At 33.8% G+C, this 12660-nt stretch overlaps 1 protein-coding gene across 49 annotated transcripts in view; it reads right to left on the bottom strand.

The window, feature by feature from the left end:
- SOX6 (SRY-box transcription factor 6) overlaps window positions 1-12660 on the bottom strand; it is a 586648-nt gene that overhangs the window by 393200 nt on the left and 180788 nt on the right. The window contains exon 1 of one of the 49 annotated variants that reach the window (XM_045796568.2): window positions 1954-2153. The exons of 45 other annotated variants lie outside the window; for them this stretch is intronic. The gene's annotated coding sequence lies outside the window, so the exon portion shown is untranslated. Of the gene's footprint in view, window positions 1-1937; window positions 2154-12660 lie in introns of those variants that run through there. 3 more of the 49 variants (XM_045796567.2, XM_045796572.2, XM_045796570.2) reach the window with 3 other exon arrangements.

Consider the following 12660-nt stretch of genomic DNA (forward strand, 5'->3'; position numbering starts at 1 on the left):
TTTGAAGTATCTCTACATACTATTATGGACATTTCTTTTTATAGTTTCCAAATTTTCTCCAATAATCAGTTTGGTTTTTTAATCAGAAAAAAGCAGTGGGAAAGACTATATTTTACCCTTTTCTTCATTCTAACTAATTGTTTAACAAGCCTATAATTTCTGGAAAAGGAAAAAAATAACATGCTGCCTTCTTATTGTCAAAATAGACACAAAAAGATACAATAGTTTTTCTACTAAAAGCAAATCTCATCAACGTATTAGTATATTCTATCCAATCAGAAATTTTATTTAAGGTTTTGAAACCTCATAAATGTACTATATCAAGCTGCAAATGAGCCCTACAAAGTAAACAGGCAAATTTCCTCAAAATGTGACCCTAATTGACAGGTAGATAGATAGATAGATAGATAGATAGATAGATAGATAGATAGATAAAAATAAGATAATTGCAAATGGTTAAGCAGATGTTTAAAAAAATATATGCTGACACTGGTCATCAATAAGGCAAGACGAAAATAAAATGCATAGGGATCAATTATTTGGCAGTGTGGCATTACCAAAAGTCCTAGTCTACCAGATTCCTAAATACCTGGATTTCTAAATACGTGATCTTGAGCAAATCAGTTAATCTCACCAAGTTTTAGATTCCTCAGCTTTAAACTTACAGTAAAAAAAATTAGACTGCTTGGCTTTAAAATTACAGGAAAAGCAGTTGATACAAATGTAAAAAATTTTCATATGACTAAGCTAATATAAACCCTGAGTACCTCCAAAATTAGCATCTACTTAATTAAGGACAAATCAAGATGGTAATAACAGACAAAAAGATAATTTTTTTAGAAGAAAGAAAGAGGACGAAGAAAGGGAAAAGAACTGACATCCTTAGTAACGAAGAATTACTTTAATAGGGAATCAAGTCGCAAAAAAACTTAGTAGCTTTTTCCTATTCTCGGAAGGGCAGAAGAACTGGGGACCAAACTTCTGAATTTTGGCTGTGAGCCTTAAGTCTAACTAATCACCCAGTAGCATTTCTCCACATGGAGAAGCTGATATAGCATCAACAAATTCTTTATCAAAATCAACACTTTGTAACATTGAGAAAATTAAAGTGTTGTAATCTATAAATGGCCCAGCCTGTTCTGTTAAAACTTTATCCAAATTGGACACTATGTTTAAAATTATGTTCAAAAAAAGTTTCTCTTTACCTCTGCTACAATTTCTTAAGTTACATATGTGTTCTTCCCTCTCTTTGAAAGTTTTCTTCTTCTTGTAATTTTGCCTATGAGATTTATACACATTCATTATGCATAATATGGTTAGTTTCTTTTTTCCCTCTAAGGGACAAAACATGCTTTAAATGGTTTTTGTTTGGTTGGTTGGTATAAAAGTCTCCAAATCTTTACATTAAATTTCACTACTTTCCTTTTCCTTAAAAATTTACCTTCTCTCCTAATCTCCTCTTCCAAACCAAATACACACATACAAACACACACAGCAGCACACACAGGCGCAATGCCAGACTTTTAAAAATAAACATTTAGAAATAAAAGCACCTGAGGATGACAAAGTTGTAAGCTGTTAACAAAAATTGTTTTGTTAACAAAAAAAAAAAGAAAGAAAAGCATTTGACATTCTAATCAAAGTCTAATTTTTCTCTAAGTCGGTGTTATAATCCAAAATAATAAGTGACCATTACAATAAGCTAATTCCCACAGTAAATTATTATAAAAGAGAAGCAAAGGCCTTAAAAGCAAAAGTCTTTGCCCATTAAAATATGTTATTTTTTACTTTACTTATTGCAGGTCTTCTGGATATTTCAGGGTTGCTTCTCTCCCAACCATCATCAAACCATCCAATAAACACTTTTCTCAAACACACTCTCTTCAGTTCTTAAATAACAACATATTTGGTACCTGTACACATAAAGAACAACTTACATGTTTAATCAAATACCTCAGTTTCAGAAGTTAGTTGTCTCCCCTCTGTCCTTTAGTGGCCACAGTATCCCCCTCATTGGAAGTCTCTATTACTGTCATTATTTCTAATTTGAAATCATCCTCTACCTCCACACCCTTCCACGAAGAAAACATAACTTTTATCTTTGTCTTGCACATGCATACCATAGTGGGGGGGGAGGGAAGGCGTAAATTGCCATTTGCAACTTTCTTTTGATAATGAAATAGCAAATAAGCATGGAGTCCTCTCTTATTATTGGATACCAATGCACATGAAACACTCAAGTTGGCAGTTGAACTGCAATGTTACCCTATTTGCCTAATGTATCAGATTTTCAAAAGGCAGAGAATATCTTACAACTTGGAGGAAAATTATCTGAAGATAAAGAGATGCTATATTTGATACCTCACATGAAGCCTGTGTCCATTCTGAATAAAATACTGCAATTTTGGATGTTTCTGTACTTAGGTCCAAGAAATGGATCTAAAATGAGGTTACAGAGTTCATTGGAAAGTCATTGTCAAGTTCAGAGAAGGTCTTAAGGAAGGAGAGAGAGAATGAATAGAAGATATTATTATGTTATCTGTAAAGTGAAAAATAAAATATTTTGATAGGCAAAGACTTAAAGATTATTAGCAATTTTTACAGAACTCTAAGATTTGGAAAACGATTAAAAGTTTAAATTAAAATAACAATAGCTAACACTTGTAAAGCACTTATTATACAATAAGCATTATTCTAATTGCTTTACACATATTAACTTACTTAGTCCTCAAAATAAACAACCCAAATATGAGTATTATTATGTATTATTATCATTATCCCCATTTTACATATGAGAAACTGAGCACAGGAAAAATTAATGCGTCCAAGATTGTACTAGCAATGGTGGAGTCACTGTTTGAATCTAGGCAGATAAATTTTAAAACCAAGTTCTTAACCACCACTTCAACTACCCTAAAAGACCTAATGGGCTTTTTGCTTCTTGAAATTACCCCTTCATTTCATGTATAATTTTAGAAATAGACATCGAGATTAAAACCTGTTTCCTCAAGAATATAGCTATGGACAATAAGTACAATGGTGTTTTGGCTAATTACTAAATTCCATAAATCAATACCTTCTGATATAAGAAATTTAGCAAAGAATGCACTCTTGATTCTATGAATTATGAAAAAGTCTTACTTAACAATAATAAGAATTGTCCCTTCTTTGGTAGACATTTGTTAACTTCATTCTTTTAGTATTAATTTGGCTTGAATATTGAGTGGCTTAGACACTTTCTCCACATTTAAATCACTACATTTCTCAATAGATTCTTTGTACAGTAACATCCCTATGATAGAGCGATGAGAATTAGAAATGAAGCAAAACCCAAAACAGATGTCTCAAGGTAATACACTACGGCTTATTTACTTTTCTTAAAGGAGAATTCCTGATCTCAGAATCTATTTACTCTTACTTCAGACATAATTATAGCACTTTTAATTATTTGAGGGGCACGTCTGGGTTCAAATCCTGATTCCACCACTTACTAGTAGTATGATTTGGGAAGTTACTCAACTTCTCTGAGACAAGATGTTTTTATCTGTAAAATAGTCCACCTCACTGGACTATTGCAGGAATAAACTCAATTGACATAGTATATGTAAAGTTCTTAGCACAGTGCCTGGCATATAGTAAGTGTTCAATAAATGGTTGTTACATTAAAAAACTGAATTAATAATACAAAAACGTGTGATAAAGAGCATAATTTATGTGAAAGCATCTGCACCAAGTGCTGTACGACAACAAAAAACAACTCCATAAAATGTTAATTTTCTTTCTCTTCTTATCAGCCCATAACTGAGTAGAAATAGCAGTTTCTGGGATTATAGAAGGAGACATGATATTACTGGAGGCAAAAACACCAATTACAGACAGCTTAGAGTCTGGAAACAAAGGCAAAGGCAGGAAACCCAAAATGCAAATACAAGAACTCAAAGAAATACAGCAGTTTGGGGGTCACTCAAAATAGAGATAAGTAGCCTTAACCCTCAACTCAAGGAGCAGCTCAGGAATCAGATGTTCAGAATGATAACTCTGAGCCATCAAGACAAGCTGTTAAGAAATTCAATTTAAAAATTAAAGGGGCGCCTGGGTGGCTCAGTCGATTAAGTGGCTGCCTTCAGCGCTGGTCATGAGCTTGGGGTCCTGGGATCAAGCCCAGCATCCTCATCAGGCTCCCTGCTCAGCTCTCTCTCAAATAAATAAATAAAATCCTTTAAAAAATAAAAATTACAACTTAAAACTAGATATGATAATAACCTCAACTATATATCCATTACACCAAAATTTTGACAGGAACTACATCTCTGGTAATGGTGATTTTAAATATACTCTTTGTTAATGTTTCTATATTTTCTAAACAATAAACTATTTAGGAAATCAGAATGTACAAGTAAATTGTAAAATTAATGTTGGTTGCTTAAAGAGGCAGTCTTTAGAAATCTAAAAAATTCATGAATGTGTAATAGAAGAATTAACTCATTCTGTATTGAGCCCTTCAAACAGCCTATGTCGCTCCCAAGACAATAACAGTGTTACAAAAATGTGACTGATATGGAAATGATTACATGTTGCAGAATAAACTCACTTGAAAAAGAAAAATGCTAAAAGTAGATCCAGCTTAGAGGTACTATTTTAAATAGCAGTCAGTATCAACGCAAAGCTTATACCAAGAACCACATATGATTACCTCTATCTTTCTTGCAACAATTCTGACACACCCTCATTTTTAGGGTTAAAAAGTGCTTAAATGACCCTAGGAAAAGAACAAAATAAAATGATAAAATGGAAAAAATTCAAGAAGCATAGTCAAAAGCGAAATGTACTTTTTTACCTTCTAAAATAGAAATTAGAATCCTCTAGGTAAATTAAGCTTCTACTAGTAATCACTGACTCCGCACAGCTGAAAAGAAACAAAAGGTGGCAGCACAAAAAATAAACTATCAGAAATGAACCTATAGCGAAGTTTTTTCTTTCTGATCTACAGTGCGTATCTCTCTTTGGCACTGCCCCACTGAATACCACATACAATTAGCAGAAAACATGCCAGAGAGATATCTAGCAGATTTTACAGGACTGTTTCATTTAGAAAAAGCGCTTCTTCTCCAGAAATATATACCGTTTTACTCTTTCTTCCCTAACTAGAGCTCTAATTTTAGAAAGAGAAAAGTAGAAGAATAAATAGGCATAAAATACTGAGACGCTGGAAACTCTCAATTAGTCGTACTGGTATTATTATCAGCAGTAGTAACATAATAATGGTACAGTGCTAATACAGATCTGAGGTGGACTAAATGAAATACAGTTGCACAATTAATCTACAGCATAATCAGGGCCAGGATTTAATTATGTGCTTCCCCATCTCCAACTAATACTCAGTTAACCCTTTCTATAATTTCTCCTAAAATTTGGTATCTCTGGATCTAATTGGCACTTCAGCTGATTCACATGTGACTATTTCATTTCTTGGACTCCAACTGTTAGTGGGCTGAAGGCAATGGACACCATTAATACAAGAAGGCATCCGTATTTTGTAATACAAGAAAGATAAGTCTAAATCAAACCTGTAAATTGTTTTCTTAAGTGCATTTTATCTTTGGAAAACAAAAAAGCTTTTTAGGTGTGCTTTCTCTCAATAGTGTCATTATTTTCATGTCTTATTTCTATCATTTAAATATACAAATAAATATAATATTAAATATTTCCATCACTAGTTGCTTTCAGTAAACAGAAAGGCAAAGAAAAAACAAAACAAATAACTTTCCTTTATTATTATGTTTGGGAGCATATTTTCATCCACTTTAACTTGGATACACCCAAGTCTTAGAAATGCAAACTCCTGTGATCACAAGAGACACTGAGTTTATCACGGTGCTTAAAGGAAAGAAGGGCATAATAAATAAGTTTCTGGTTCTGATTCATTTTCTGCTCTTTTGAATTAATTAATGCTGTGGAAATCCCAGGCAACTGCTATAGCATTTGTACTGAATTGAGTCCAAAGGAGAAAAATATGTAAAACATTATTTAATTAAAATTTTGAATTTTTTTCTCTCCCACTTACTATCCTATTAGCTATTAGTCATTCAAACTAAAAGGACAGTATTTGTTGCTGTCATATTAACTGCCTTAGGCCACTTCAGTAACTTCAGAGATGTATGGAGCCATATTGTTCTCTGGGGTCAACCCCTTGAGTACGTGGCTCTCAAGCTCCTGGCCTTATTTCAAAGCTATCTTTGGCAAACTCAAAAACTCCAAAACTCACAGGAAGACTCGGCTTGTATTGATATACATTTGGCTCTTGAGGATTGCTAGTGGAGATTTTTTTTTTTTCTTTTTGGTCCTTATACATGTTGTTTCGCATTTAACTTGGGGAATAGAGTAATAATGAGAGTTGGAGGGGAAAATCCATTCTACTTCAATAATTTTATTGCAATGCAGGAAAAGCAAAATTAAGAAAAATTTACTTTTCTGAATCTAAGTTGAGGATGCCACATTGGGCATCTTTTTTTTTTCCTATCTGAATTGTAGCCCTAAAACATTAAATCTGATCATGACTATCTCCTGCTTAACAACCTTTGCTATTTCCTCATAACCTACAGAATAAACTCCGAATTCCTTGGTATGGGTCTCAGACCTATTTATATCTGATTCCAAACCATCTTTCTACTCTTCTCTTTTGACAGTCAACTACACTTTACAATTTAAGACTTGATTTTTATTCTCCAGTTGACTGTTCTCTAGTCATCTGTCCCTAATTTCTTTTCCTAGAGCTTACAAGCTTCTTCCCAATTTATGGCCCTCAAAAATTCTGTTCCCTCTTATTTCTCCTCTTCACCAAATTATCTCTACTCATCTTTCAGGTCTTAGCACTAATCACTAATCACTAATGCAGAGTCACCATCCTTGATCACATACCATGTTAGGTCTCCTTTTCCTTTCATACTATTTATTATCTCATAATTAAATATTTATTTAATGTCATCCTCTTCTTTGGACTGTAAATGCCTAGACAAAGGAACAGCAAACATTTTAATTCACCACTGTACTACTAGCCCATACACACTTGGCATTCAATAAATATAGGAGAGTCTCTCATTATTCTCTCATTATCCAAATATTCATTATGTGGATCTCCAAAATTACATAGGAAGTGAAAGGTGTCAAAATATAAAAACATTCTCTAATGGACTTAACATTTATAAAATTAGTCTTTGCTCAAACATCCCTCACAAATTAACTTAACATGTATCTCACCCATTCGGGTCAATATCTTTGTATCTTTGATAATCTCTGCTCAGTGGTTTCAAATTTGTCTACACATTGAAAACATATGAAGCCTTTAAAGAATAGTGATGCCTGGGTCCCATTCCCAATAAGTGCAGCCTAAGAACAGGAAAACTTCTAAAAAGTGCCAATTTTTTCAGTGAAATTTGAGAATCAGGCTAGCTGATGAATATTGCATTGTGGAATACTGTCAATAACATTCAAAATAAAAATACATAGTGACTGCAAAGTGAAACTGCAAGTCTTGCAAAGATGCAGGAACTGATGAGCAGAAATACAGTGCTGGAGAACAGCACAAATTGATGAATCAAGAATTTGCAGTGAGGGGGCACCTGGGTGCCCCAGTAGGTTAAGCCTCTGACTCTTGGTTTCCATGCAGGTCATAATCTCATGGGCGGTGAGATGGAGCCCCAAGTGGAACTCCATGCTTAATGGGGAGTCTGCTTGAGGATTTTGTCCTGCTACCCCTCCCCACTCACACTCACTCTCTCTAAAATATATAAGTAAAATCTTTTAAAAATAATAATAATTCATAGTGACACTGTATAGAAAGTGAAACCAAAAATTGGCAGGAATGATAGCTGATATGGTAGGTTATTCAAAGATAATGATTTGAATATAAAAAGATTAAGCAAAGTCCTTAAGAAATTTTCTTTGCAAAACTGACCCTCGTTATAATGGTACCATATATCAAAAGGAATGGTGCTATCACAATATTTGACCTGAAAAATTACTCTTAAAAAACATGCACTTAATTCCTTCTTTTAAGAATTAATGCATAGTTAGAATTACAAGTGAAATGTTACCAATTATATAAACTTATTTTTATTAATTTTTGTTTTAATTTTAAAATCGAGTCAAAATAAAGTCATTCTTCCCATTATTTACCATGAAATTTTTATCTCCATCCACTTCGTATTCTAAAATACAAAAGACCTTATATTACATGACCTTTCTACTTTTTTCCTTTCATATTTTTATACTGTTTCCTCTCCTTCCCTCATTACAATGGTTGGGACTTCTGACACAATGTCAAATAGGATTAATGAGCGTGGTCTTTAATTATCTTGCACTCCATCTAGAAAGAAAGCATTCAGTATTTCACTATTATATATGATGTTTGTTAGTTTTAAGTTTTTCATAGATGCATTTTTCAAATCAAGGAAGTTATTTTCTATTACTAGTAGTTTGCTGAGAGTTTTTAATTATGAATGGGTGTTGTCAAATACTTTTTCTATATTTATTAAAATGGTCATATTATATTCCTCATTTATTCTGTTAATATGGTGAGATTTTTCTAAATGTTAAATCAACCTTGCATTCCTGGGCTAAACCCTAGTTGATCATGATATACTATTTTCTTTTTATATTGCTGAATTTAATTTGCTGATGTTTTATTAAAAATGTTTGCATCTATAACCATGAAGGATATAGGTCTAAAATTTTCCTTTTCTGTTGTTTTGTTATATTTTTTAGGTTTGGTATAGGATTATGCTAGCCTCACGAAGTAGGAATTATTCTTTATTTCTTGAAAAATTTATGTAAGATTGGCATTATTTCTTAAATGTTTGATACAATTCACCAGTGAAACCAGTTGGGTCTGTAGTTTTCTTTACGGAAGTTTTTTTTTTTTTTTTTTTAAGATTTGTTTATTTATTTTTAGAGAGAGAGATGGGAGGGTGGCTAAGGGGCAGGGAGAGAGGGAAAGAGAGTCTTTTTTTATTTTTTAAGATTTTATTTATTTATTTGACAGAGAGAGAGACAGTGAGAGAGGGAACACAAGCAGGGGGAGTGGGAGAGGGAGAAGCAGGCTTCCTGCCAAGCAGGGAGCCCGATGTGGGGCTCAATCCCAGGACCCTGGGACCCTGACCTGAGCCGAAGGCAGATGCTTAATGACTGAGCCACCCAGGCACCCCAGGAGAGTCTTAAGCAGACTGTGCAGAGCACAGAGCCAGAAGCAGGGCTCGATCTCAGGACCCTGAGATTACCATCTGAGCTGAAACCAAGAGTTGGGTGCCCAACTGCCTGCACCACCCAGGAGCCCCCAAAGTTTTTTTTTTAATTAAAAAATTCAATTTATTTTATAGATAAGGTGCTACTTAGGTTTTCTGTTTCATCTTCTGTCGGTTTTAATAAGTTGTATTTTTCAAGGAATTTATCCATTTCATCTAAGCACTACAATTTTTTAGACATAAGATTTTCATAACATTTCTTTATTGTGTTTAATCTCTAAATAATTATTGATAATAGAATTTAGGGTGGGCAGAGGCATTAAGGAAAATTCCTTTTACTTTTTTCTCCCAATAATTATTCATTGACTTTTTAATATGCTATATGCCAGGCACTATTCCACAAGAACAAATTTGTGTATTACTTGTATAATTTTTAAATATTTTTAATTTTTTAAATGAAACATAATTACCTCAATAAGGAGAAATTGAAATAACAGAAAATCTCTGAGATGCTTAAAAACATAATCCTTTATCTTGTCAGTGTACCAGAAGCTCAGGAGCTTTTTAAATATAAGTAAATGAATTTAGTGTTATTTTTAAATCTATTCTCCTTGAGATTAAATTCTTATTCTCCAGATCTAAAACCAATGAAGAAACAAACTGATTTCTCTTTTTTCCCTTTATAATATACTTCCATTCTCTTATGCTAATTTTGTGGGGGATGGCAGGTGAAGTCTAAAGTTTTTTTTGGGGGGGGGGGTAATTTCAGGCATCAAATGGCTGCCAACAGATAAAAATACACCAACTGGCCTTGATGAAGTTCAGTCTTTCTTGACATAATTGAGGAATGTATCTTTGTCCCTTATTTTGACTCAGCTCCTTTTCTTGGCCAGTTGACACATAGACAACATCTTCTTACAAACTTTAATACTGAAACAACTTGGTATAACTCAGATTTTTAATCTTCTTCCCCAATTCCTTTTAGTAACAAGGCCTTCACTACCTCAACAAGAAAGCTCATTCCATTTTTAGACAACTGTAACTGTTACAAAGTTTGTCTTCTACCATTCCTGTGACTCTGGCTCCTGGTGACTTTCACTGCTAACTTAGGTTTGACCCTCTGGCATATACATTCTTTTCCTATGCAGCACTTTAGCCATTTCAGACAGCTATTGAATTATCTTAAAACTTCCGTTCTTCAAGGGTAACATGTCTGGTTCTTTTAACCTAAGAGAAGCTTCTGCCAACTGCCCTAGAAATAGTGAAAAATTGAATTTCTCTGCAACCAGACTATTTGTCCAATTGAAAAATACAAGTGTTGGCTTTTACCCCAATGCAGCACACAGCCTTCTTGGCTAATCATTACAAATACTCCTGGCATTGGTCTTCAAAAAACAATCCCTCCACTTGCCTGCATACATGTGTATACACAACATACACACTCTCTTCCACTATTCCTTTTTTAAAAATCTTTTAAATGGGCACCAGAATGTACTCATCCTGAGTTCGTGTGACTTGGGTTTCTACCCAAGGGGCTTGTACTGTCTGCTTGATCACATGGTTTTACTTGAACTATATATAGTTCATTTACTCCAAATTATAGTATTTCATTCTTATAAGTTAGTACCTATTTCTCCTTATTTTTGAAGTCCTAATAAGATATCAGGCAAGAACTGGGACCATTAAACTTCATTCATAAATGTTAATTTAGAATAGGTTTAGCAATGTGTCTGTTATTATATGTACTTAACCATCTCAGTTCTAATTTTTGGAGATTGTTAAACTACTTTGCATCTATAGGACATTACAAAAAAAAAACCAAAAAACACAAAAACCCACAAAATGTTTAAGTCTGGAAAACCTACACAGGACATTCACCTAAATGATCATGGTCCTTAGAAAAACCTAATTATACCCTCCAATCAAAATATTTTTGAAGGGGTGGAGCTGGAGCAAATATTAGTCTGGCCTAGAAAACTATACCTAGGAATTTTTTTTTAAGTTTTTGTCCAAGCTCCTGTCTGATTTCTGTCTCAGTTTTCCTAGCTATGAAACAAAGATAGTAAGACTCTACTTTAAGTTTTACCCTAAGAATTGTACAAGATAATATGTGAAAAAGTTCACTTCAGAAGTATAAAGTATAATAAAAATATAAGGTACACTTTTAGGTGGGGAGGGGCAGAGGGAGAGAGAGAGAAAAAAAGAATCTTAAGCAGGCTTCACACCCAGCATGGAGCCCAGCATGGGGCTCAATCTCTCCTGAGCCTGAGATCATGACCTGAGCCCAAATCAAGAGTTGGTTGCTTAACCAACTGAACCACCCAGCTGCCCCTAAGGTACAATATTACTACTAATAATGGAACCTTCCATGACCACAAATAAAGCAGTCTACAAATTCTCTCCTTTTAACACTAAGACATTTTAATTAAATTCCTTTTTCCTTCTTTTTTGTCTTCTCTTCCCATACCACTGAACAAAAAACAACATTTCAGCATAATCTTATAGCCTTGTACTTTAATTACAAATGCCAGCAAAGATTTACATCGAGTACAAATAAGTATATTCTGATATTTTGAAAACCCCAGCCCTCCTCAAACTGACTTTATTTTTTTCCCTTTTTTATAACCTTTTCTATATTCTCCTGTAAAACAAATCAGATTGCCTAACAATATTATAGCAATTATCACCTATATTAATATTTTAGCTATAATTACCCACCTTCAAACTCTTACAAGTGACCTCATGGCTTTCCTATGTAAATATATCAGATATATTTTCTCAACGGTGTGTCCTAAATTTTTCCAGATTTTTAGAGCCCACTGTAGTGTTTCCACATTAAGATTATGGCCACTGGGGCTGCTCTGTAAGTTTATAGTTTGAAAGCTCAGTTCTTGTATACAGGAAAGGAGATTTCCCAAAATGAGAATACAAAGTGAAAGATCCACTGAAAAACAAGCAGAAACAATGGAGAAAAGCTGTCAGATGTCCTACAGCTAGATGGCAAGAAACCAAAAGGTCCCTGCCACCTCCCTCACCCTTAATGCTAGCATTAAGTTGCATAATTTTACCTGAACAGTATATACAAACTAAATCACAGACTCCATTTTTATGTAATTTTCCTTCTTTCTCTCAATCTCCTTTTCTTCTTTCTCATTCACTACATTCCCCTCCGTAATAAAAACAAATATTTATTGAATGCCTGTCATACACCAGACCATGTGTGCGAAATGCTAGGGAAGACATCTGAGAACAAAATAGACCAGTCCAGAGTGAAGAAGAGATATTAAACAAATAAATACATAATTTACAATTGCAATATCTGCTATGAAATTAGAGTGGGAAGGAAGCTCTTTGCAGGCAGACAAGATTTGAATTGGAAAGTTCAGAGAAGACTTCTCTGAAGAAATGACATTTAAACAGG

Source organism: Ursus americanus, chromosome 24 (assembly GCF_024610735.1).
Source record: "Ursus americanus isolate L20-20 chromosome 24, mUrsAme1.1.p, whole genome shotgun sequence".
NCBI lineage: Eukaryota > Metazoa > Chordata > Mammalia > Carnivora > Ursidae > Ursus > Ursus americanus.